The 26,266-nt window shown below is 57.7% G+C and overlaps 1 long non-coding RNA gene across 1 annotated transcript; it reads left to right on the forward strand.

Annotated features, from left to right (window-relative positions):
- The first annotated feature begins 2,703 nt into the window (after nucleotides 1-2,703).
- LOC147414630 (uncharacterized) lies at nucleotides 2,704-8,464 on the forward strand. Its single transcript, XR_015183843.1, has 5 exons — nucleotides 2,704-2,766; nucleotides 4,166-4,314; nucleotides 4,696-4,791; nucleotides 6,012-6,075; nucleotides 7,670-8,464. It is a non-coding gene; the product is annotated as an uncharacterized LOC147414630 (long non-coding RNA).
- Nucleotides 8,465-26,266: the final 17,802 nt, after the last annotated feature.

A 26,266-nucleotide genomic window follows, 5' to 3' on the forward strand; every position in this document is an offset into this window, starting at 1 on the left:
CCTATTGCTTGTGAAAAGGGCATTTCTAGGTCTCCCTCTCTCCCTGCCTCCATTTATCCAGGTCCCTGTTGATTGTGGGAAGCGTGGTGGGTTTCCACTACCGCTTTTGTTGTATTTTCTTCCTCTGGTTGAGGAAAGGGAGTGATGGAGCACCTTGGTGGGCACTCAACAGCCAGCCAAGGTCAACCCATGGCAGTTTGCTTCTACTGGGCTCTCTGTTCCTGTTTTTTCCTTCTTGCATGTTTCTTGTACCCCATCGCTTTTGAAAGTTTCTACCTCCCCGTTCCTGTCTTTTAACTTCTCACTTAAGTTTCTTGAACCCAGTCGCTTTTTAAATTTTCTTGCAACCCCTCTCTTGCTCTCCCCCTCCCTGACCTAATTTTAATTTCTTGCCTATGTTTCTTGTATCCTGTTGTTTTTCACATTTTTACCTGCATCCCTCTATGCAGGTCCATATACCTATTCTTTTAATTCTTGTATCCTTTCACATTTAAAATATTCTTTCTGCTTTTCCCTCTGTCCATCTCCCTGTCTCTAGTTCTTAATTCTTCCCTCTGTGTTCTCTACCCAACCACTTCTTCAGTTTTGCTTCTTCCATCTGTCACCCTGCCCCCATGTGTTATTTCTTGCCCATTTCCCGTACCACATCGCTTTTTGAAATATTTGTTCTACATGTGTTTCTATTTGGCTCCCTGTTTCTATTTTTAATTTCTTGCCCATGTTTCTTTTTCCCTGTTGCTTTAGAATTTGTCCCTGGGCCTTGTTTTGCCTCTGTCTTGCCAGTCCCTTCTGCCTCACTCCCCATCTCTCCGATTTGTCTCTCAGTCCCTCTTTTCTGGTGCAATCTCTCAGCTCTCCTCTCTACACCCTTGTCCCCCTCTCCATCCCTCTCTTGTTCATGGTGTCCCACTTTCTGGCTCCCTCTCCCAATTTCTTAATGCTTTCCTTGTGCCTCACTGCATTGCAATTTCTCTTTCTCATTTTCCCTCCCTCTGGCACCCTGTCCCTCCTTTTTAATTCCTCTCTCTGTCCTGTATGCTCTCACTTAAAAAAAAAAAATTCTTCCTCAATTTTCTTCTATCCACCTCCCTGACCCTATTTTTAAATTATTTCTGTTTCTTGTACCCTGTTGCTCTTAAAGATGTCTATCTACTTTTATCCCACATCCTGTCTTTATTTTTTAATTATACCTTATCTTTCCTTACCACCGTCCTTTTAAATTTTTCTTTCCATTTTTGTTGGCTGTCACTTTCTGTATTTTTATATCTTTCCCCTTTATTTCCCTAATCCCTATTGCTTACACTGTATTTTCTACATCTACTCTTTGCTTTTTAATATCTTAAGTTTTAACTTTTTCTTTTTCTTCAGTGCCTTTGCTTTATAGATTTTTTCTTTCTACTTCTCCATTACTATTTTTATTTTTATTTTTTCCTTATTTCCTTAATCCCCATCGCTTTTAAAAGTTTCTGTCTACAGACTTGCTTGTCTGTGTTTCGCCGTCACGGTTTGGCTGGTCCAGAATCACAGCCCAGCAATGCTCAGCAGGCTGTTAGCAGTTTGAGTCAGCTACAGGTGTAGCCCGGACCATTGTGTCATGCTCAGTATAAAGGGGGAAGGTTTGCTGAGGAAGGGGATCTCCCGCGGGGCTCCTGCAGGGGTCTCTCCTTTCCCTGCTGCTTCTTGCTCCCGAGGACCCCTCTCCTGCCGATCGCGGCTGCTGCACGTTCATTTGGCCCAGTGTAACTTTGCACGCCTCTGTTGGTAGTGGTGCTGTCTCGTTAAACCCGATTTCACTTCGACCCGCAGGTCTCCTCCCCTTTTCTCGACGCCCCTCCCTGGCTAGTGAGGGGTCATCGGGGGACAGGGCAGCTGTTGCCGTGTAGCCCCGGACACGGGCTGGAGGGGCACGTTCGCTGCCTTTTCTGTCCATCGCCCCCGGATTTCCTCAGAGCCCGCGCTTCTTAAATGGGCTTTCTGCGCGGTTCAGTTCGCTTTGCGGCGCTCTGCTGCCACCATGCGGCCAAGGGCCGGTACTGCAGCCCCGACCCGCGCATGCGCGGTGTCGCTCGCTGTTTCCACGCTGCCGTTCGCCCGCAGCGGCCATGCGATACCGCGGGGGCTGCCTGGCGCCGTCTGCTGCCTCCCGGTAAGGCAGCCCCGCTGCCGCTCCGCGGGCGCGGGGCCGGCGCTGCCGTTCTGCCCCTCGCCCTCTGCCCGCAGCGCGTCCTGCAGCCCGGCGTTCGCGCGCCGGCTCCGGCCCCTCCGGCGCGTCGTTGGTGGGCGGGGCAAGCGCGTGCCGGGCAAACGCGTGCCCGGCAGCAGCACGGCGGCGCGCCGGGGGAGGGCCGAGGCCACCGGTGAGGCGAGCGAGTCATCCCTTTCGGCGGGTGCGCGGGGTCTCCCGGTCGCCGGCCGCCGGGAGGTGCCGTCCCGCTCCCTCCTCCCGCACCTGGTGCGCGTGCTTTGGCGCTGCCCAGCGGTGCTCCCGCCCGCCCCGGGGTGTGTCTTCCATGCTCCCCCCGCCCGGCAGGGGGCGCGCTTTGCCGCATCCCCCGTTCTGGTGGGCGCGTGTTCCTGCATCCTGTCGCGCCGCCGGAAGCGTCACTTCCGCCTCTCTCCCCGCCCCTCCGGGGCGCGTGGCTTCCTGCACTCTCCGGTGCACCGCCCAGCAGTGCGAATCGCGGCAGGAGCGGCGCGGTCACTGAGCGTTGCGGGGCTGGGGCTGCGGCTGCGGCTCTTCTGGCTCGGGCTCCGCCGAGGGAGCGGGTAAGTGGGGACCGGGCGATCGACCGGTGGGTCCCGGGGAAAGCCGTGAGGCGGGCGGCCAGGCCGGCGGGGCCCGTGTCGGGGGCGCGGAGCGGGGGGGCTGCGGGCGGAGCCGCGCCGTGTGGGAAGGAGCTGGGGGGAGCCGCGCCGTGGGGGGGTGGGGAGGGCGATGTCCCCGCAGGGCCGGAAGCCGGGCAGGCGCCTCTCGCGGCACGGCGGGAGCGGCGGTCCCGGGGCGCGGCGCTGCCGGTGCGCCGGAGCGGGCCGGGCGGTGCTCGCCGGTGTCTGGGGCGGGGCGGCTGGGCCTGCTCGGTACCGGGCAAAGGGGGCGGAAACGGGCCGGCTGGGGCTCCAGGGGGCCCTGCCCGGCCCCTCGGGCAGAACCTTGCTCGGTCTTCTCGCCGCTGGCCGGGCGACCTGACCAAGAGGTTCCTGTTTCGCCGCCTCTTCCCGGCGTCACGTTCCGCGTCCCACAAGGGAGATCCCGCGCGGGCGGATGCGGTCGGTGCTTGGGCGATGGCCCACGTGGGGCTGGGGGAGCGCGGAGGGGCCAGGGCGAGTGGAAGGGCCCCGCCGCCCCTCCCCACCCAAGCCCGGGGCAGAGAAGCTGGGGACAAAACGCCGTTAATGGAGCACGATTCGTTCCCCGGGAGGTCCCTTGGTAGTCGAGAGTGGGTTTTTTTCCGGGCCGAGGAACAGACTTTCCTCCGTGATAAGTGCAGAGCTGCCTGTTGCCTTCTTGAGCGTTTCTCTTCTCTTGGTTCACTCTGATTTTATAGGTGGGGTGGAGATGGCTTTTTATTTTTAGATGCCCGAGTACATTGTCAGTAACCTGTGGTGTGAGGACAGTGAACTCTTGAGCACCTAGATGCCGGTAGAAATGTAACCAAAGTAACAAGATGGACAGTGATGTTTAAATTTGGTTTATAGTCGATTTGTTTTTTTCATTAGAGTGTTGATGACTGCTTGTCCTGTGGTTCAGTCCATATGCTGTTCCGTGGAGCCCTCAGTCTGGGACTTTTACGTGTTAAAAAAAAAAAAAAAAAAAAAAGCTTGTCCTTCAAAAAAAAGGACTAGTCCTTCAAAAAAAAGGACTAGTCCTTCATAGGACTGAGGTATATAGACTTGGGGAGTCTCTTAAAGACGTGATCAGAGTTAAAGCTGGATTTCACTTAACATTGCTGCTGTTTGGTTTTGCTTTTGTTACTGTCACCACCGCTCCGTCATGATTGGGAGCTCTGAATCATGCTCTTTTTTTTTTTTCCAATTTATAGTGCCTTTCTCCCCCCTGCCCCTCTCCTAGGACTATAGCATACAGACCCTTCATTTAAACGTTAGTTTGCTTCCTCACAATTGAGTTCTGATGATTGAAATCACAGAAATTACACCTGTCTTACAGATTCGGAGTATTTCTGAACATGTACCCTCACAGACAAATGCTGTGGGGATACGGATCTTCTGCACTTCATCCTCCAGCAGGACAATCCGCCGAGACGGGGATAAGCTGTGAAGGGGCAGTTTCTGCAAGGAGGCGGTTGACAAGGGCAGGTGGGTCACTGTACATTTTAGGGATAGTATTCGATTTGGGATGTCTAGGGTGAGGAAACCCTGGCTCTGTGTAGGCTTGAGAAAAGGTGCGTAGTTATCTGTGTCGATCTAAGGAAGGGAGTTCTGGTGAGACTGAAGCTGCCAATGAGTCAGAAGGAGAAAAAAAAAAGAAAAAAAAAAAAAGGCAGAAAGCGCCCAGTTTTCTATGAAAACCAAAATCTCTAGTGGCCTGTCTCAACAGCTGTACCAAAGATGATGCAAAATGCTTTTTCCTCCACTCGGTTGTAGTCATTGCAAACCTTCGCCGAAATAGGAAGCTTTCGATTCCTAGCCCGCTTTGTGCAAAAAGGTGGCTTGTTTTTTTTTTTCCACTCTCAGCAGAATATCAACTGGCATCATTTCACCGTGGTGACCCTTTCTTCTGCCTTGGAGGTACAAGACTGGCCCAAAGGATCCCGAGTGGCCTGCAAGGACAAGGTACGTCTGCCATGTGTGTCTGCATTTTTCCCCGGGTACTTGCAGTACGGACTTTAAAGTGAACTTGGAGAACGTGCCAGCTCTCCTTCTCTAGTTTTGATAGGAAGTACTTCAACACAAACACTCAAAATAAAATAAGGTCTGTTCTGGAGCATGTTGTGCCTGTGTGAAGCGTACTTCCCTCCGTTTATTTGCTCTTCCTGAGAGCGTGCATAGCCTTCTGTTTTGTGTGCTTGCTGAGAAACGATTCTGTGAGCATCGTGTGGTACTGAAAGGGGAAAGAAACTGTGCGTAAGAGTTTGGGTGTTTTGAAGAAATGGACTGTGTTCCAGATAAAAGCTTTCTGCTCTTTCAGGCCTTAAGTGTTTAAAATATCTCATAGGGGTACGTGAAAACCTGACTGAGATACTGACATCTGTACTAAGAGCAATGAAGGTTGTGGGTTGGGTTTTTTTTGGTGTTGTTTTGTTTTGTTGTTTGGGGTTTTTTTGCTTGCTTGGTTGGTTCCCCCCCCCACCCTGGCAGATCTTCCAGTCCTGTTTGGTAGCCTTAAGTATTGCAGCACTGGGTATTTGATTTCTACATTGTGTTGTGGTCCCTGTCCGTCCATCCGTACCCCCCCACCAAGTAAAATAATATGGGGATCTCTTACCTTACATAAAAACCCAAACAGTTCATGTTGTGTAATATACAAATGGACTTGCCTTGTTTAAACTGTAACTGCCCGAGAGCTGCAGGGTATGATTGATGAGGGTGTTTAAGCAGTTCAGTATTTCTTCTATATGTTTAAAAAGAGAGGCTGCTGAATGTTAGGGGTGTTTTTCCCCATATTTGGATGGAGTGCTCTGAAGTACTTTATTTCTGTCTGGCTTTCGATGGCGCATTTCCCTGGCTGTTCGGTGGCATCTCTCCTGGGCGGTGCAGCTGCCCAGATTTCCCTCCTAATAGTGTAACGCACAAGAAACCCCCCAGTCGGATGGGAACGGTGTATTTTGGAGACAGGTGATTTAATGGTATCTGCTTGCAGCTAGGTGAGTTCAGTTAACACAGACATCGGATCAAATACTTTCATAGCATAAGCATTTTTGTTGGATGTACATGGACATCCATGTGCCTTTTTTTTGGTATAAAGCGAACAACTGAGACTTGTTCTTTCTTTAAAGAAAGTTTTAAACATGACTTTATTATGTTTATTTAAAGTTTTACATTTCACTTTGCAGATTCATTGATCGAGCAAGTGAGATGTGCAGCAGTGGCAGCGGCGCAAGGGCTGTAGCTGTTGCGGTGAGTCTGATGACAGTATGAGGTCGTCCTGTGGTCTTGAGGGTGGGGGATGTTATCTCCCCGCAAGGGCGCCATGAGAAAGGGACGAGACATTTTCCAGCACCAGCAAGCGTGTTTGTTTTTATGCCAAGAATGCGTTCAAAATTGTATTGGTGAGTCTTAATGTTGATTTTTTTTTTTTTTAAGCGTACCGATGGCTCTGGTTTTGAAAAGACATGTTGTACTTTGAGATGACTTCCTTTAGCTCAACCACTATCCTATCCCTTATTCTCACTGAATTCCTCTGCTTTCTCCTGCGTTACTTTTCTGATATGCTGAGACATAATTTGGGATTTTTGTTCTTGAGCTGTCGTGTCTGGTGCTGCTCGGCAGCTCCCCCTGCCCAGGTTTGCCTGCCGGCCGTTCAGCGTGCTCACCTGGCAGCACCAGCCCTGCGGGCCGAGGCTCCTGGCTCTGTCTCCAGCGGGGACCCGCGGGTGCTGCAGCCAGGGCTGTCCGGTGGGGAGAGTCCGGGGCCAAGAGGGTCTCCTCCCCACTGTCGTGTCCCTCCCTGGCACATCCCTGCCCCCCCCAAGTGATACCCATGGAGATGTTGCCCCATGCGAGGTTTTTGCGGGACGTGCCCCCCGAACCCCTGCCCTCCGACCTTGTGCCCCCTCCGCCCCGTCATGCTCGGCACCGCCCTCCCGCCGCCCCTCTGCTTCCGGACCTCGGGGGCTGCCTGCACCCCCCGACTTGCCCCTCGCCCCCAGCCTAAGCTCAGGCCCGCCCCTTCCCCGCTCACGCCCCGCCCCACCGGGAGCGTGTCCTCCCGCCGCCGCCGCGGGGCGGTGCCCGGCGCTGGCCGCTGCCTCCCGGTAGGGTCGCGCTGCTGCCGCCCCAGGGGCGCGGGGCCGGCGGGCGCTCGGCGCGCAACGCGCGGGGCTGCAGCGCCGGGGCCGCCCCGGGCACGCGCCGCCTGGCGGACGCTGCTGCCGCGCGGCCGAAGCGCGGTTCTGCAGCGCGGCGGTCGCGCGCCGGCTGCGGCTCTTCCGGCGCGCCGTCGGCGGCCGGCGCATGCGCAGGAGCAGTATGGTGGCGGGCAAGGGCCGAGGCCGGCGGTGAGGCGAGCGAGTCCCTTCGGTGGGTGCGGGGGTCTCTGCAGGCCGCTGGCTGCCGGGGGCGGCGGAACGGGAAGCCTCCAAGCCCGTGCTGCGGCGGGCTGCCTGTATGCTCGGGGTGAGCCAGGTCAGGGCAGCCCCGGGGAGCTCCCGGGAGCTGGTGGAAGGGAAGAGGGAAAGGAGGCGGACGCCCCTCCAGGTGCAGGCGCCGGGCGCCTCCCCGACTCGACAGAGCTCCCCCGGCCCCGCTCGCCCCGCGCAGCTGCCCCCAGCTCCAGCACTTCCCTTGCAGCCTGTCTCGCAGCCCCAGGTCACCCTGTTGTGATGGCAGCAAGCTGGCCCTCGAATGCACTTGATTCTGCCTTAACGTGGGTGCCATTAGCTGCAGTGCAGGGAAAAAGCGGCATCTCCAGAAGCTGCTGTGGAAGGGGCGGATTTAGCCAGGGATGATCTACGGTCAATAATGGTCACTGCTTCTTCTTTCTGTCTCCCAGAGGCTGCACTGAGGGCACAGTTGTCTCTTCCTTCCCTGGGGATGCTGTTGCGTGCACCTGCTTCAGGCTTGCCTAGGTTGTCTCTGCCTGGCTTCACTCTTGTCACAGCGAAAGGGGATGGGCAGAGCGCTTGCTGGCTGTGGGCAGCGGACAGGAGCTGCTGCAGCTGAAGCTGAAGAGGCCAGAGAAAGGTAAAGAAGAAGAAATCGAAGGCCTGCTGCAGGCAAGACCGAGACTGCCAGTGTGCACCGGAGGGTCCGTGTGCGTAACCCCAGGTGCGGTACGGCCGTGTGACGCACGAGCAAGTGAGGCTACATGTCTAGGAAGCTCGCAAGAGCTGAGACAGCCATGTAATCTTTTAGGTGGAGAACCACCGTGTGACCGGAGCTACAGGAGAGGAAGGGAGGAGAGGAAGAGAAGGAAGTGTCTGAATGATCAAATTCTCCCAGCAGCACTGAGAGCAAGAGATGTGACGAGTCCTGGGCCCTCAGGGCCCCATTGCCCCACTTGTGTGTCCCAGGCCCTCCCCTGGCCCTCTGTCTTCCACATGCTGCTGCGTGTGGAAAGCTGGAACTTTTTGCTGTTCCAAAAGTGGATGGCGTTGCTGGTCTTCGGATTCTCGGTTGCAACGGTCGAGATACGATTAAAAAAATGTTCCTCTGCGTGCTTTGGTACAGCCAGAAGCCTTAGCTCATCTGCCAGTCCCGTTCGGTGGCCTTACCTATTGCAGCCCTGGGGATTTGAATTTCTGTTTGTTTTTTTTTTTCTTTTTAACAAGTAAAACCATGTGGGGGATCTATTATTTCACTGATCTTTTCCTATCATACATGAAACTCTAGAGAAAGTTAAAATTGTATAATTGGCAGAATGACTAACGTGGTTTAAACTCACTGCAGAATCAGTACAGCTTGTAATTTATGAGGTGTACTTAAGCGGTCAGGGGTTTCTCTAATTCTTCCAAGCCAGAGGCAGCTGCATGTTACTGAGTTTCTTCCCTGTGATTTGACAGAGCGCTCTGAAGTACTTCGTTTCTAATCATGTGACATGATAGAACAAGGCGGGGCAGGAGCAGAGTCAAATAACAACTGTGTATTTTGGAGACAGGTGTAAGCATAGATCTAGATGGGGGTGTACAGCCTTGTCCTGCAGCAGCGCTGTAAGGAAGGGCATCAGACATGAGCAAGAGCAGTTGCTTTTCTGCTAAGAATGGGTTGGAAATTGTATCTGTTTGTCTTTCTATAGAGTGTTAAGTATTCAAATCACTCTGGTTTGTAGAGGATGCGTCTGTATTTCGGGCTGGTCTCCTTCAGTTCGACTGCTCTTCTGTCCCTCGTTCTATTGAATTCCTCTCCTTTCTTCTGTGTTGTTCTTCTAATGTGCTGAACTATGGCTGGGGCCTTTTGTTTCCCGATGTCTTGCTGTGAGTGTCCGGTGCTGCGCAGCAGCTCCCCCCCACACCCCCCCCCCAGGTTTGCCTGCCGGTTGCTCAGCGCTCTCGCCCCAGGAGGCCAGCTCTGTCTCCATCCAAGGGCTGCCCCGCAGGCGCAGCAGCCACGGCTGTCCGGTGGGGAAAGGGGCAATTGTTGCTCTGGGGAGCCGGTCCGGGCATGGTCCGGGACGGGGAACGTGGCAGAGCCGAGTGCAAGCAAGAGCCACGGCACCGTCCTTTGGCGGACGCCCCCCACCCCTCTGCTGTGCGGCAGCCAGTGTCAATGATCTGGCGTGGGGCAGGCATCGAGCGTGGATTCTGTCTCGTGGGCTGTGGCAGGTGAGTGTTCGTCTGTGGGTTATGCCGGGGAGAGCCGTTGGTGTCGGTCATGCCCCACCCCTCTCCGGGTCCCCCTGTACCCCCAGTGTCAGAGAAAGACGCAGGTGCTGCTGTGACCGCACGGGGGTGCTGCGTGAATCGGCGCTTTCTGCTGCCTCCGCGTGGGGGGCTGCGGTACTGCAGGCCGGGGTACGCGCATGCGCGCTGGCGGCCCTTTGCGGTGCTCTCTGCTACCAGGATTTGACTAGGGTTGGGTACTGGGGCGTGGTACACGCGCGTGTGCGGTGACACCGATTTGTGGCGCTTGCTGCTGCCACCCTGTGACCGAAAAGCGGTACTGCAGCCCCGAAGGCGCGTTCCGCGCTCTCTGCTGCCATCCTATGAATGTAGTGCGGTACTGCAGCCGGAGAGCCGCGCATGCGCGATGGCAGCGCGTTGCCGCGTTGTCTGCTGCCACCGTGTGAGCAGAGGTCGGTACTGCAGTCCAGAAGCCGCGCATGCGCTTTGGTGGCGCGTTGCCGCGCTCTCTGCTGCCACCATGTGAGCAAAGGTCGGTACTGCAGCCGGGAAGCTGCGCATGCGCTTTGGAGGCGCTTTGCCGCGCTCTCTGCTGCCACCGTGTGAGCAAAGATCGGTACTGCAGCCGGGAAGCCGCGCATGCGCTTTGGAGGCGCTTTGCCGCGCTCTCTGCTGCCACCCTATGACCATAGTGCGGTACCGCAGACGGGAAGCTGCGCATGCGCTTTGGTGGCGCGTTGCCACGCTCTCTGCTGCCACCGTGTGAGCAAAGACCGGTACTGCAGACTAGAAGCCGCGCATGCGCCATGGCGGCGCGTTGCCGCGCTCTCCGCTGCCACCGTGTGAGCAAACGTCGGTACTGCAGCTTGGAAACCGCGCATGCGCCCTGGCAGCGTGTTGAGGCGCTCTCTGCTGCCGCACTGTGACCGAAAAGCGGTACTGCAGTCTAGAAGCCGCGCATGCGCTTTGGCGGCGCATTGCCGCGCTCTCTGCTGCCACCGTGTGAGCTAAGACCCGTACTGCAGTCTAGAAGCCGCGCATGCGCCATGGCAGCGCGTTTCCGCGCTCTCTGCTGCCGCACTGTGACCGAAAAGCGGTACTGCAGCCCCCGCGGCGTGCGGCTGCGCTCTCTGCTACCACCCTATGACCATAGTGCGGTACTGCAGCCGGGAAGCCGCGCATGCGCTATGGCAGCGCGCTGCCGCGTTCTCTGCTGCCACCGTGTGAGCAAACGTCGGTACTGTAGCCTAGAAGCCGCGCGTGCGCTTTGACGGCGCGATGCCGCGCTCCCTGCTGCCACACTGTGACCAAAAAAGCGGTACTGCAGCACCGGCGGCACGCTGCCGCGCTCTCTCCTGCCTCTGCCGCATTCTCTTCTGCCACCCTGTGATCAAAACGTGGTACTGCAGCCCCTGCGGCGCTGCCGCGCACCCTGCTGCCACCCTGTGATTGAAAAGCGGTACTACAGCCCCGAAGGCGCTGCCCCGCTCTCTGCTGCCTCCATGTGACCGAAAGTCGGTACTGCAGGCCCAGCGGAGCATTCCGCGCTCCCTGCTGACACCGTGTGACCAAAAAGCGGTTATGCAGCCCCGGCGGCGCTGCCGCGCACCCTGCTGCCACCCTGTGACCAAAAGACGGTACTGCAGCTCCGGGTGCGCGCTGCCGCGCTCTCTCCTGCTACCGCCTACAGTGAGTGGGCTACGCACCGGACGCTCTCACCTTTGTGCCCCGCGGCGGCCCCTTCCCCGGGGGATGTTTGGAAAGGCGGTGGGTGGGGCCTGGGGTAGATGAGCCCCGGCCTCTGCCCAGGGAGCTCCTTCTGTGCGAGGTGAGAGCTCTGGGATTGGGCAAGCTCCAGCAGCACCCACAGTAGAGAGTGCCCTGGGATGCAGCTTGGGCCTTTTTTTTTTTTTTTTTTTGTCAGCAGTTTCATACGGGGTGTTCAGGGGTGATGAGAGGGTTTTAAAACACACAGCTTTTTTAACTGATTTTGTTGTTGCTGTTGTTGTTTTGTTCTAGGTGCACTGGATTTTCTTGAAACTCTGAACTTGCCTGCAGGATGGCAACTTGTCTTTTGTGACAAGTGTTTGTGACCCCATTTCCCTTCCTAGGACTGAAGGTGAGATTACCAAGTAGCATGAGGATGTGCACCACGTCTGCACCTGTCTATGCCCCCCCATCCCCCTGTCTCTGCCTGCAGGTGGGGTTTTTCCCATGCCACCCCGATCTTTGTGGCCTTGACTCCCGTGTGTGTGCCTGGCCCTACTTCTCATGTCCCTGCCTCCCATGGGCCTGCCTTGCCTGCTTTTTTTCACGGTAGGGATGGACAACGACAAGAGTATATGTAAGAAGGCAGTCTTTATTAAGTTGCAAAAACCAAGATGGCTGAGATGGTGCAGCAGAAAAAGCGTACCCTTTTATAACCTTTCTTATCTGTCCACCTGTTCATGCACTAAGGCTGCTAAAATGATTCGCTCAATAGCTCTGTCCATTCACCTCCATTCACATAATGATTGGCTGGAGCTCCTACTGTATTTCTCACTGTACCTACTGTTCTCTTGCCGAGTTTCTGCTCTGTGGTATTTACTTGCTCAGTCTCTTATTGCTCAGTCTCTTATCACTTCCTCAAACCTGTTTACAACATTCTTCATCCACTTCTTCCGTCTTTTCAAGGGTATACTGGAATGCTGTCAAGGTCAACTTCATCTTCCTCAGTTAGGTTATCCCCGACAGATTTTTGTACCCACTTTATGTGTGTGCATAGCTCACACCCTATCCTCCCCCTGTGCACCTGCCTCCCCCCCCACCACCGCCCCCCCCCCCCCCCCCACCATGGGTGTGCCTTGCACCTGCCTCCCATGAGCATGTTTTGTCCCCCTCCCCACCCTTGTCCCTGCTAAATGCACCTGCCTTGCCCCCACCTCTACAAGAACTGCTGCTCCAGACGCAAACCACGAATAAACCGTTTGCATTCGCAACTTTGCTCTGGCACTTCCTTGGGCCCAAAACGCCATCACCAGTAGATATCAGGGGGAATGAGGGGCACCCAGCAGGGACACCCTGAAGTCTCATGGTTTCCATCAGGCTTTCCCAAGGGCAGGGGTGGGTGGGAGAGTGGAAAAGCAGTATCACTTTTTACATTTTCTTCCTACATCTCCCTCTTCTGAGCTCCTTGTCCCTGGGTGTTTGTTCTTGCCTGTGGCCCCTGTTCCTGATGGGCTCCAGGTGTGGCCAGTGGGGCTAAAAACAGGGCTGGCCCTCCTGTGGGCTATAAAGGGGCTGCCTGAGGGAGCTGATAAAGGGGAACTGACTGAGGAGGGAACTGGAGGTGTCTCTAGCATGGAATGGCTGGTCCCTGTGGTGAGGAAGGATCCCCCTGAGCTGTCTGTGATGGAGCAGACCACCAGCACACGTGGCTGGCAGCTTGGTGCCTGGATCGGCTGTGTGTGTGAGCTGCTGGCCAGCCTGGCAGTGGAGGGGAGTTGAGAGAAAAGTGTTGGGGCGCTGAAGGTCTCAGCTGGTGCTAGGAGCTGAGGTGAGTCACATGTTCTCCTGTGTGCATCCCGGTCCATCTCTGCTGCCCTGCCTGCCGCTTCTTCTGCTGCCTGGGAAAGGGCTGCCCAGGTATGGGGAGGGCCAGCTATGCCTTTCTGTCCTGGCCCCTCTGCTGTGGGAGCCTGATGGACAGCCTACCACCTTCCTGATTGCACTGGGGCTTCCCCTCAAGCCAGGGGGAGAGGCAGGGCTGGAAGAAAGTGGAGGCTGAGATGGAGTGCGAAGTCAGGGAAAATGTGGAAGTCAAGATGGGGGTGGAAATGGTGTCACTTTTTACACTGTCTTTGTAAGGCTCCCTCTTTCTGTCTTCCTGACCCTATGTGTTAGTTCTTGCCTGTGTTTCTTTTCCCCTATTGCTTTACAATATTTCCCTGTCCCTCGTCTTGTCCCTGCCTTGTGGTCCTGCTGGTCCCTTTGGCCTCTGCCTCCTACTCCCCCTCTCTCTTATGTATTCCTCCATCTCTCCCTGGGTTTTTTGCTCAGTGTCCCAGTACTCTTCTCTCTACGCTACTGTCCTGCTCCCTGTCCCTCTCCTGTTTGCAGGACCCTGTTTGCTGTCTGCCGGTCCCCCACCTCTTCTCTACCTTCCTCCTGCTTTTTCCCTTCTCTTCTTTCCTGATGCCCTGCTGCGTTTGCACACCGAGCCTTGTAGCCAGCTCATGCCAGGGTTTGTTCTGGGCAGAAGTGAGTAAACTTTTCCTGCCTCCTCTGTGCCCCTGGATGGTTTTCAAGCCCCTGGGTGCAGAGCTCTTGGCTGTGGGCAGGTGACAGGGAGGGAGCCATGTGCTGTGGGGCTTTGGCCAGGCCCCTGTTCCTGACGGGCTCCAGCTGGGGCAGGTGTAGCTAGTGAGGCTAATGATGGGGCTGGCCCTGCTTTGGGCTATGAAGGGGGCTGCCTGGGCATGCCTGCCTGCAGGAGCTGGCTGAGGAGTCAAACCAAGGGGCTTCCACAGGCAGCTGTCTCCAGCTGGTCCCTGTGGCAAGGAAGGATCCCTCCGACCCATCCACAACAGAGAATGCCACCATAACACCGCACCAGGACCTTGGCGCCTCTGTTGGCTGCAGACGTGAGCTCCTCCATGTCCAGAAAACCTCATGGGAGAAGTGCATTGAGTCACCCACTGACTACTCCTAAGGTCAGGCAGCCGGCACTGTGGAGGAGGAAGGGGCAAAAGCAGAGAGAAAATCCTCGGGGTGGTGAAGGTCTGCCATCGGTGCCAGGAGCCACGTGTCTCCTTGTGTGCATCCAGGGCCATCCCTGCCCCGGTTCTCTGGATCTCTGCCTGCCTCCTTGCCTGTCCCTGCCTCTGTCTGCTTTCAGGCTGTCTGGTTCCCCAAAGCTTTTTGCTCTTTTGCTAGCATTGCCCTGTAAAGTGTCACCTTCTACCTTTCCTTTCTATGTCTTTTCCTTTCCGGCAGCCCACCAGCTCTGATTCCATTCTTCCCCATTGCTTGTGAAAATGGCATTTCTAGCTCCCCTCTCTCCGTGTCTCAGTTTACCCAGTTCCCTATGACTGTGGGAAGGGTGGTGGTTGGGGCCTGGGGTAGATGAGCCCTGAGCTCTGCCCAGGGAGCTCCTTCCATGTGAGGCAAGAATTCTGGGATTAGGCAGGGTCCAGCACCACCCACAGTAGAGAGTGCCCTGGGATGCAGCTTGGGCTTTTTTTTTTCCTTTTTCTTGTTTTTATGTCAGCAGTTTCCTACGGGGTGTCCAGGGGTGACAAGAGGGTTTTAAACCACACAGGTTTTTTTAACTGATAGTTTTGCTGCTGTTTTGTTCTAGGTGCACTGGATTTTCCCAGAATTCTGAACTTGCTGCAGGATGGCAACTTGTTTTTTGTGAGGAGTGTTTGTGACCGCATTTCCCTTCCTTGGACTTGAAGGTGAGATGATCGAGCAGCCGTGAGGATGTGCACCACGTCTGCACCTGTCTATGCCCCCCCATCCCCTTGTCCGTGCCTGCAGGTGGGGTTTTTCCCATGCCACCCCCAACTTGGTGGCCTTGCCAAGGGTGGGTGTGCCTGGCCCTAAATCCACCTGACGCCTGCCCCCCGCGAGCGCGCCTTTGTGCCGTTCTTCGGCACTGGCCACTGTAGGTGTGCCCTGCTTGCCCCCCCCGGGTGTGCCTTTTCTGCCCCGGCACCGCCCCCCCCCCCCCGCCCCCCCGGGTGCCTTTGTTGCCCATCCCCCGCGGGCGTGCCCGGCTTCCTCGCGCCCCGCCCCGGCACCGCCCCCCGCGGGCGTGCCCGGCTTCCTCGCGCCCCGCCCCGGCACCGCCCCCCGCGGGCGTGCCTGGCTTCCTCGCGCCCCGCCCCGGCACCGCCCCCCGCGGGCGTGCCCGGCTTCCTCGCGCCCCGCCCCGGCACCGCCCCCCGCGGGCGTGCCCGGCTTCCTCGCGCCCCGCCCCGGCACCGCCCCCCGCGGGCGTGCCCGGCTTCCTCGCGCCCCGCCCCGGCACCGCCCCCCGCGGGCGTGCCCGGCTTCCTCGCGCCCCGCCCCGGCACCGCCCCCCGCGGGCGTGCCCGGCTTCCTCGCGCCCCGCCCCGGCACCGCCCCCCGCGGGCGTGCCCGGCTTCCGGGCTCCCCGCCCCGGCACCGCCCCCCGCGGGCGTGCCCGGCTTCCTCGCGCCCCGCCCCGGCACCGCCCCCCCCCCCCATGGCCTCGCCGACAGTGGCCGTGCCCTGCTTGCCCCGCCCCCCGCGGGTTTGCCTTTGTTGTTCTGCACCCCACCCCAGCACCGCCCCCCCCGTGGGTCTGACTTTTTTGCCCCATGCCCCAGCCTCCCGTTGGCGTGCCTTGCTGCCCCCCGCCCCCCCCCCCCCGGCACCGCCCCCCCTTGTGTCCTATCCGCACCACTTGCCCAGGGGTGGGGCCTGGGGTAGATGAGCCTCGGCCTCTGCTCAGGGAGCTCATTCTGCTCTGGGGCTGCTGGCGCTGGCAGCTCCAGACCCAGCTGCCTCTGCGGGCATGGGGCTTCGGGCGTGGACAGGAGCGCAGGCGGCTGCGGCAGGGAAGAGCTGCGGCCGGGGACACCAGGCCACCCCTGTACTCCTCAGGCCCCCATCGGCTCCAGCCCCTCAGCGAGGACCACATGTGCTCCTGGGCCTGGCCCGGCCCTGCCGGGACGCGTTCCGTCCCGTCGGACCCCCTGCCACCAGCTACGCCGAGCGCTGCTGCCTCTGCCCAGCCCCGGGGGGACACCAGGGCCAGAGGTTGTCGTCCCCAAGTGGGGTCACAGCGTCTTTTGGGGGGTCGACGGCACCGATGCCGAGCCATCCTGCAGCCGTCTTTTTGGCTTTGCACCGCAGGCAGCTCCGTAAGCTGTCCGAGTTCCTCCCTCCCCTTCGTGTGCCCTCCATTTCCCTTCCAGGCACCAGAATCAATCTGTTCTCTCAGAACACGGGCCTTCAAAGGGCCTTCTCTCACCTGCCTAGTCCTCTTAGAAGGACACGGGTGTTGCTCTGTGTGGACTCATTTGTCTTTCCTGGCACCTCTCCCGAGGTGCTTTGTCACTTGTTTTGGTTCGAGTCACTTCAGTGTTACTTAAGGTGCTTGGTCCAGTTCCTGATGCTTTGGGGTTCTTTTCCCCGACGGTTTTTCCTTGGTTTTGGTTTTTGGTTTTGGTTCGGTTTTGTTTCAACCCTATCCTGGTGTTTCCTTGGGACTTCTTTCTGTTAAGGGAGGCAGATGGAGAAAAGTAGGAGTCTCAGTGTCTTACAACTGCTGGTCATCTGCAATATTCACTTTGCAACCGGAGAGCTTTGAGAGGAGGATTCTTGCAGGCTGTCATTCTGCTTTGTCGTTCGGTCCTGTCCAGAATGTAGCGCTGGTACAAGTTCTGCAACAGACAGGAACGGGTCTAGCCTTGTACGCGGGGTTTGTTTTTCCTTGCAGGTTGGACTTGAGAGTTGAAATGGCATTTTCCTTCACTAAAGAAGCACGCCCCAGACTCGCCGCAGACTCGGCAGCGTCGCGGATTTCGCCGGACCACGCCGCTGGCAGAGCCGGCGGCCGACGGGGTCGCGGGCGCTCGGCACTGCGTCGGCCGGAGGCTCCCGTGGGCGCAGCAGCGACGGTCGGGGGCGGCGCGGCTGGACAGCCGGAGGTTTGGTGTCGCGGCGTGTCTGCCGTGCGCGGGTTCGCTTCCCCGGGACTTTGGGCTGCTCTGGAAAAACGGGTGGCGGAGCCGGAGAGAAGAGCGGGCGGTGGCTAAAGGCCGAGTCGCCGCTCGGGGAGGTTGCGCTCCGCGGAGCTTCAAACTTTGGAGCCGGAGTGCAAAACCGTCGAGCGTCCCAAGTGGACCGCGGCAGGCGTCCTCGCTCCGGTCGCGTCGAGGCGCTCCGGTGGTTTTTCCTGGGGAATTCCAAAGTGGTCAGTTTCTATTAGTTTAATTTTTACCGCTTGTTTACGTCAAAACGTTTAAAATAAAAATGTCCATCACAGTAACCAGAATAGTCTTTGGGAGCGAATACTGCCCGTCGTCTGCTCTAGCTATTGCTTCCCGCTTTGCAGACAGGACTTACTCCCCATTGATGTAATCAAAGGGCAAGGAGCAAAATGTCAACAACAGAGTCCTAACTGGAAGTAACACCTGTAGAGAAACAACTCTTAACAGGAAAAGAAAAAATCGCGCATCCTAGTTAATCCACTTCGTGGTAAAGTCACAAAATATTAGAGCGCGCCTAAAGAGAAGAAATATTGCCTAGGACTGAGTAATGACTAAGTTTAGTGGCAGATATTACTTAATGAACCAGGCGGTAATTATTCCCAGTCTGTATTGCAATTCAAAAAAATTAATAGTTTAGAGACCCTTTTTAAGTGATAAAGACAGAAAACTAATTGGGAGTCATTAACAGCTCCATTTAAACATAACCACTGCTAAACAAATTGAACTGGAAACTAATTGGGAGTCTCTAACGCTTAAACGATCACACCGCTGTAAGTAAGTTGGGAGGCAACGGTGACTCCTGCTTAGAACCAAAACAGTAATCGAAGCTTTAGATTTTTAAATAAAGAGAAATAAAAAAAGGCATCGTTCAATACCGGCTACGTTTAAACGTAGGTACTGAAAGAATTCCCGGGCGGTGGTGAACTAAGATAACACTAAAAGATTTAGATTTAAAATAAAAGGAAAATTAGAGAACCAACAGGGAGTCACGACTGCCAAAATTTAAACATAGCCGTCGGGGGTGGGGGGAGGAGGGGACGGGTACCAATTCCTTCCAAGTAGAGCTAAAAGAAAAAAATGACGCCAATTAAATGCGATGAACAAAAACTTAGATTTCATTTTAGAAACAGATCGAATGCTATCTGGGCATCACGAATGCCCGTTTAACAATACTAGCGATCTTAAATTTATGCATTAAAGATACCCCCCCAGCACTAACAGATGAAAATTTTCTCATTAGGAAGCAGAAATAGAACACCAATTGGGAGCAGTTTAGGGCAAGGGTCGTCGTGAAAGTACCCCTAATTAGAGTCCTAATTCACAATCCGAAGCCGTGATTTCCAACGGTAATTAACCTTTCCTCTTGTGTCAGTCCGGTGTCTGCGCTTTGCTCCCGCTCCCTTCCGCAGCGGTACACGGAGCGCTGGCTGGCTGTGAGCCGTACGTTCACCGGATTTTTGTACTAGTCAACTCTTTAATCGGGCCATTTAAATAACAGACTATTATCTCAAATTCCAGCTCAAGCGCGTGGCACGAATTAACGGCGCCCGAGGACCACCCCATTTACTAGTGCCGCCCCGCAGCTGAGCCTGGTTATTGTGAGGCTCTTCTCGCAAGAGCCCCTCACGCACGCAGGTCCCGTCACCGCTGCTCCGCGCCGGCCGAACCGCGGAGCGGCACGGCCGGCAGAGGAGCTGCCCGGAAGCCGTGGAGAGCGAGACGGACTCAACAGCGATTCCTGCCGAAACACGCAAGGAACGCAGCTCTGCACGGCGGGGCGGCGGCTTGTCCCCTCCTGCCCGCGCGGCCCCCACCCCGCCGCGGGCAGCCTCAGCCTTCCCAAAATGGCGGCGCCACGCACCACGCCCCCCCCGCCCTCCCCCCGCGCACCGGCCGCAGCCCCGGAGAGAAACGACGCGGATGCGGCACCGAGACGGCGGCGCCACCGCCGCGGCCGCTGCTGCCGCTGGCACTCGGTTCGCGGGGGACTCACCGGCTCCTCCGGGGCTCCGGCAGGCTCCCGCCGCTTCCCTACGGGCCCGCGGTCCTCCATGATGGCGGAAGTGCCCCTCAGTCCTCCGAACTTGCGCTCTATGGGCCCGCAGTCCTCCAGGATGCCCAAGGGCCGGCTCGGTGGCGGGGGCCCGGGGTAGATGAGCCCCGGGCTCTGTCCAGGGAGCTCCTTCTGTGCGAGGCGAGAGCCGTGGGACTGGGCAGGGTCCAGCGGCACCCACAGGAGAGAGTGCCCTGGGATGCAGCTTGGGTTTTTGTTCTTCTGTTTTGTTGGGTTTTTTGTGGTGTTTTGTTTTTTTTTTTTTTTTTTCCCCGTCAGCAGTTTCCTACGGGGTGTCCAGGGGTGACAAGAGGGTTTTAAGCCACACAGCTTTTTTTAACTGATAGTTTTGCTGCTGTTTTGTTCTAGGTGCACTGGATTTTCCCGGAATTCTGAACTTGCTGCAGGATGGCAACTTGTTTTTTGGGAGGAGTGTTTGTGACCGCATTTCCCTTCCTTGGACTTGAAGGTGAGATGATCGAGCAGCCGTGAGGATGTGCACCACGTCTGCACCTGTCTATGCCCCCCCATCCCCTTGTCCGTGCCTGCAGGTGGGGTTTTTCCCATGCCACCCCCAACTTGGTGGCCTTGCCAAGGGTGGGTGTGCCTGGCCCTAAATCCACCTGACGCCTGCCCCCCGCGAGCGCGCCTTTGTGCCGTTCTTCGGCACTGGCCACTGTAGGTGTGCCCTGCTTGCCCCCCCCGGGTGTGCCTTTTCTGCCCCGGCACCGCCCCCCCCCCCCCGCCCCCCCGAGTGCCTTTGTTGCCCATCCCCCGCGGGCGTGCCTGGCTTCCGGGCGCCCCGCCCCGGCACCGCCCCCCGCGGGCGTGCCTGGCTTCCTCGCGCCCCGCCCCGGCACCGCCCCCCGCGGGCGTGCCTGGCTTCCTCGCGCCCCGCCCCGGCACCGCCCCCCCCCCCATGGCCTCGCCGACAGTGGCCGTGCCCTGCTTGCCCCGCCCCCCGCGGGTTTGCCTTTGTTGTTCTGCACCCCACCCCAGCACCGCCCCCCCCGTGGGTCTGACTTTTTTGCCCCATGCCCCAGCCTCCCGTTGGCGTGCCTTGCTGCCCCCCGCCCCCCGCCCCCCCCCCCCCGGCACCGCCCCCCCTTGTGTCCTATCCGCACCACTTGCCCAGGGGTGGGGCCTGGGGTAGATGAGCCTCGGCCTCTGCTCAGGGAGCTCATTCTGCTCTGGGGCTGCTGGCGCTGGCAGCTCCAGACCCAGCTGCCTCTGCGGGCATGGGGCTTCGGGCGTGGACAGGAGCGCAGGCGGCTGCGGCAGGGAAGAGCTGCGGCCGGGGACACCAGGCCACCCCTGTACTCCTCAGGCCCCCATCGGCTCCAGCCCCTCAGCGAGGACCACATGTGCTCCTGGGCCTGGCCCGGCCCTGCCGGGACGCGTTCCATCCCGTCGGACCCCCTGCCACCAGCTACGCCGAGCGCTGCTGCCTCTGCCCAGCCCCGGGGGGACACCAGGGCCAGAGGTTGTCGTCCCCAAGTGGGGTCACAGCGTCTTTTGGGGGGTCGACGGCACCGACGCCGAGCCATCCTGCAGCCGTCTTTTTGGCTTTGCACCGCAGGCAGCTCCGTAAGCTGTCCGAGTTCCTCCCTCCCCTTCGTGTGCCCTCCATTTCCCTTCCAGGCACCAGAATCAATCTGTTCTCTCAGAACACGGGCCTTCAAAGGGCCTTCTCTCACCTGCCTAGTCCTCTTAGAAGGACACGGGTGTTGCTCTGTGTGGACTCATTTGTCTTTCCTGGCACCTCTCCCGAGGTGCTTTGTCACTTGTTTTGGTTCGAGTCACTTCAGTGTTACTTAAGGTGCTTGGTCCAGTTCCTGATGCTTTGGGGTTCTTTTCCCCGACGGTTTTTCCTTGGTTTTGGTTTTTGGTTTTGGTTCGGTTTTGTTTCAACCCTATCCTGGTGTTTCCTTGGGACTTCTTTCTGTTAAGGGAGGCAGATGGAGAAAAGTAGGAGTCTCAGTGTCTTACAACTGCTGGTCATCTGCAATATTCACTTTGCAACCGGAGAGCTTTGAGAGGAGGATTTTTGCAGGCTGTCATTCTGCTTTGTCGTTCGGTCCTGTCCAGAATGTAGCGCTGGTACAAGTTCTGCAACAGACAGGAACGGGTCTAGCCTTGTACGCGGGGTTTGTTTTTCCTTGCAGGTTGGACTTGAGAGTTGAAATGGCATTTTCCTTCACTAAAGAAGCACGCCCCAGACTCGCCGCAGACTCGGCAGCGTCGCGGATTTCGCCGGACCACGCCGCTGGCAGAGCCGGCGGCCGACGGGGTCGCGGGCGCTCGGCACTGCGTCGGCCGGAGGCTCCCGTGGGCGCAGCAGCGACGGTCGGGGGCGGCGCGGCTGGACAGCCGGAGGTTTGGTGTCGCGGCGTGTCTGCCGTGCGCGGGTTCGCTTCCCCGGGACTTTGGGCTGCTCTGGAAAAACGGGTGGCGGAGCCGGAGAGAAGAGCGGGCGGTGGCTAAAGGCCGAGTCGCCGCTTGGGGAGGTTGCGCTCCGCGGAGCTTCAAACTTTGGAGCCGGAGTGCAAAACCGTCGAGCGTCCCAAGTGGACCGCGGCAGGCGTCCTCGCTCCGGTCGCGTCGAGGCGCTCCGGTGGTTTTTCCTGGGGAATTCCAAAGTGGTCAGTTTCTATTAGTTTAATTTTTACCGCTTGTTTACGTCAAAACGTTTAAAATAAAAATGTCCATCACAGTAACCAGAATAGTCTTTGGGAGCGAATACTGCCCGTCGTCTGCTCTAGCTATTGCTTCCCGCTTTGCAGACAGGACTTACTCCCCATTGATGTAATCAAAGGGCAAGGAGCAAAATGTCAACAACAGAGTCCTAACTGGAAGTAACACCTGTAGAGAAACAACTCTTAACAGGAAAAGAAAAAATCGCGCATCCTAGTTAATCCACTTCGTGGTAAAGTCACAAAATATTAGAGCGCGCCTAAAGAGAAGAAATATTGCCTAGGACTGAGTAATGACTAAGTTTAGTGGCAGATATTACTTAATGAACCAGGCGGTAATTATTCCCAGTCTGTATTGCAATTCAAAAAAATTAATAGTTTAGAGACCCTTTTTAAGTGATAAAGACAGAAAACTAATTGGGAGTCATTAACAGCTCCATTTAAACATAACCACTGCTAAACAAATTGAACTGGAAACTAATTGGGAGTCTCTAACGCTTAAACGATCACACCGCTGTAAGTAAGTTGGGAGGCAACGGTGACTCCTGCTTAGAACCAAAACAGTAATCGAAGCTTTAGATTTTTAAATAAAGAGAAATAAAAAAAGGCATCGTTCAATACCGGCTACGTTTAAACGTAGGTACTGAAAGAATTCCCGGGCGGTGGTGAACTAAGATAACACTAAAAGATTTAGATTTAAAATAAAAGGAAAATTAGAGAACCAACAGGGAGTCACGACTGCCAAAATTTAAACATAGCCGTCGGGGGTGGGGGGAGGAGGGGACGGGTACCAATTCCTTCCAAGTAGAGCTAAAAGAAAAAAATGACGCCAATTAAATGCGATGAACAAAAACTTAGATTTCATTTTAGAAACAGATCGAATGCTATCTGGGCATCACGAATGCCCGTTTAACAATACTAGCGATCTTAAATTTATGCATTAAAGATACCCCCCCAGCACTAACAGATGAAAATTTTCTCATTAGGAAGCAGAAATAGAACACCAATTGGGAGCAGTTTAGGGCAAGGGTCGTCGTGAAAGTACCCCTAATTAGAGTCCTAATTCACAATCCGAAGCCGTGATTTCCAACGGTAATTAACCTTTCCTCTTGTGTCAGTCCGGTGTCTGCGCTTTGCTCCCGCTCCCTTCCGCAGCGGTACACAGAGCGCTGGCTGGCTGTGAGCCGTACGTTCACCGGATTTTTGTACTAGTCAACTCTTTAATCGGGCCATTTAAATAACAGACTATTATCTCAAATTCCAGCTCAAGCGCGTGGCACGAATTAACGGCGCCCGAGGACCACCCCATTTACTAGTGCCGCCCCGCAGCTGAGCCTGGTTATTGTGAGGCTCTTCTCGCAAGAGCCCCTCACGCACGCAGGTCCCGTCACCGCTGCTCCGCGCCGGCCGAACCGCGGAGCGGCACGGCCGGCAGAGGAGCTGCCCGGAAGCCGTGGAGAGCGAGACGGACTCAACAGCGATTCCTGCCGAAACACGCAAGGAACGCAGCTCTGCACGGCGGGGCGGCGGCTTGTCCCCTCCTGCCCGCGCGGCCCCCACCCCGCCGCGGGCAGCCTCAGCCTTCCCAAAATGGCGGCGCCACGCACCACGCCCCCCCCGCCCTCCCCCCGCGCACCGGCCGCAGCCCCGGAGAGAAACGACGCGGATGCGGCACCGAGACGGCGGCGCCACCGCCGCGGCCGCTGCTGCCGCTGGCACTCGGTTCGCGGGGGACTCACCGGCTCCTCCGGGGCTCCGGCAGGCTCCCGCCGCTTCCCTACGGGCCCGCGGTCCTCCATGATGGCGGAAGTGCCCCTCAGTCCTCCGAACTTGCGCTCTATGGGCCCGCAGTCCTCCAGGATGCCCAAGGGCCGGCTCGGTGGCGGGGGCCCGGGGTAGATGAGCCCCGGGCTCTGTCCAGGGAGCTCCTTCTGTGCGAGGCGAGAGCCGTGGGACTGGGCAGGGTCCAGCGGCACCCACAGGAGAGAGTGCCCTGGGATGCAGCTTGGGTTTTTGTTCTTCTGTTTTGTTGGGTTTTTTGTGGTGTTTTGTTTTTTTTTTTTTTTTTCCCCGTCAGCAGTTTCCTACGGGGTGTCCAGGGGTGACAAGAGGGTTTTAAGCCACACAGCTTTTTTTAACTGATAGTTTTGCTGCTGTTTTGTTCTAGGTGCACTGGATTTTCCCGGAATTCTGAACTTGCTGCAGGATGGCAACTTGTTTTTTGGGAGGAGTGTTTGTGACCGCATTTCCCTTCCTTGGACTTGAAGGTGAGATGATCGAGCAGCCGTGAGGATGTGCACCACGTCTGCACCTGTCTATGCCCCCCCATCCCCTTGTCCGTGCCTGCAGGTGGGGTTTTTCCCATGCCACCCCCAACTTGGTGGCCTTGCCAAGGGTGGGTGTGCCTGGCCCTAAATCCACCTGACGCCTGCCCCCCGCGAGCGCGCCTTTGTGCCGTTCTTCGGCACTGGCCACTGTAGGTGTGCCCTGCTTGCCCCCCCCGGGTGTGCCTTTTCTGCCCCGGCACCGCCCCCCCCCCCCCGCCCCCCCGAGTGCCTTTGTTGCCCATCCCCCGCGGGCGTGCCTGGCTTCCGGGCGCCCCGCCCCGGCACCGCCCCCCGCGGGCGTGCCTGGCTTCCGGGCTCCCCGCCCCGGCACCGCCCCCCGCGGGCGTGCCTGGCTTCCTCGCGCCCCGCCCCGGCACCGCCCCCCGCGGGCGTGCCTGGCTTCCTCGCGCCCCGCCCCGGCACCGCCCCCCCCCCCATGGCCTCGCCGACAGTGGCCGTGCCCTGCTTGCCCCGCCCCCCGCGGGTTTGCCTTTGTTGTTCTGCACCCCACCCCAGCACCGCCCCCCCCGTGGGTCTGACTTTTTTGCCCCATGCCCCAGCCTCCCGTTGGCGTGCCTTGCTGCCCCCCGCCCCCCGCCCCCCCCCCCCGGCACCGCCCCCCCTTGTGTCCTATCCGCACCACTTGCCCAGGGGTGGGGCCTAGGGTAGATGAGCCTCGGCCTCTGCTCAGGGAGCTCATTCTGCTCTGGGGCTGCTGGCGCTGGCAGCTCCAGACCCAGCTGCCTCTGCGGGCATGGGGCTTCGGGCGTGGACAGGAGCGCAGGCGGCTGCGGCAGGGAAGAGCTGCGGCCGGGGACACCAGGCCACCCCTGTACTCCTCAGGCCCCCATCGGCTCCAGCCCCTCAGCGAGGACCACATGTGCTCCTGGGCCTGGCCCGGCCCTGCCGGGACGCGTTCCATCCCGTCGGACCCCCTGCCACCAGCTACGCCGAGCGCTGCTGCCTCTGCCCAGCCCCGGGGGGACACCAGGGCCAGAGGTTGTCGTCCCCAAGTGGGGTCACAGCGTCTTTTGGGGGGTCGACGGCACCGACGCCGAGCCATCCTGCAGCCGTCTTTTTGGCTTTGCACCGCAGGCAGCTCCGTAAGCTGTCCGAGTTCCTCCCTCCCCTTCGTGTGCCCTCCATTTCCCTTCCAGGCACCAGAATCAATCTGTTCTCTCAGAACACGGGCCTTCAAAGGGCCTTCTCTCACCTGCCTAGTCCTCTTAGAAGGACACGGGTGTTGCTCTGTGTGGACTCATTTGTCTTTCCTGGCACCTCTCCCGAGGTGCTTTGTCACTTGTTTTGGTTCGAGTCACTTCAGTGTTACTTAAGGTGCTTGGTCCAGTTCCTGATGCTTTGGGGTTCTTTTCCCCGACGGTTTTTCCTTGGTTTTGGTTTTTGGTTTTGGTTCGGTTTTGTTTCAACCCTATCCTGGTGTTTCCTTGGGACTTCTTTCTGTTAAGGGAGGCAGATGGAGAAAAGTAGGAGTCTCAGTGTCTTACAACTGCTGGTCATCTGCAATATTCACTTTGCAACCGGAGAGCTTTGAGAGGAGGATTTTTGCAGGCTGTCATTCTGCTTTGTCGTTCGGTCCTGTCCAGAATGTAGCGCTGGTACAAGTTCTGCAACAGACAGGAACGGGTCTAGCCTTGTACGCGGGGTTTGTTTTTCCTTGCAGGTTGGACTTGAGAGTTGAAATGGCATTTTCCTTCACTAAAGAAGCACGCCCCAGACTCGCCGCAGACTCGGCAGCGTCGCGGATTTCGCCGGACCACGCCGCTGGCAGAGCCGGCGGCCGACGGGGTCGCGGGCGCTCGGCACTGCGTCGGCCGGAGGCTCCCGTGGGCGCAGCAGCGACGGTCGGGGGCGGCGCGGCTGGACAGCCGGAGGTTTGGTGTCGCGGCGTGTCTGCCGTGCGCGGGTTCGCTTCCCCGGGACTTTGGGCTGCTCTGGAAAAACAGGTGGCGGAGCCGGAGAGAAGAGCGGGCGGTGGCTAAAGGCCGAGTCGCCG

The sequence above is a fragment of the Leptosomus discolor genome, chromosome 12 (assembly GCF_034619465.1).
Source record: "Leptosomus discolor isolate bLepDis1 chromosome 12, bLepDis1.hap2, whole genome shotgun sequence".
NCBI lineage: Eukaryota > Metazoa > Chordata > Aves > Leptosomiformes > Leptosomidae > Leptosomus > Leptosomus discolor.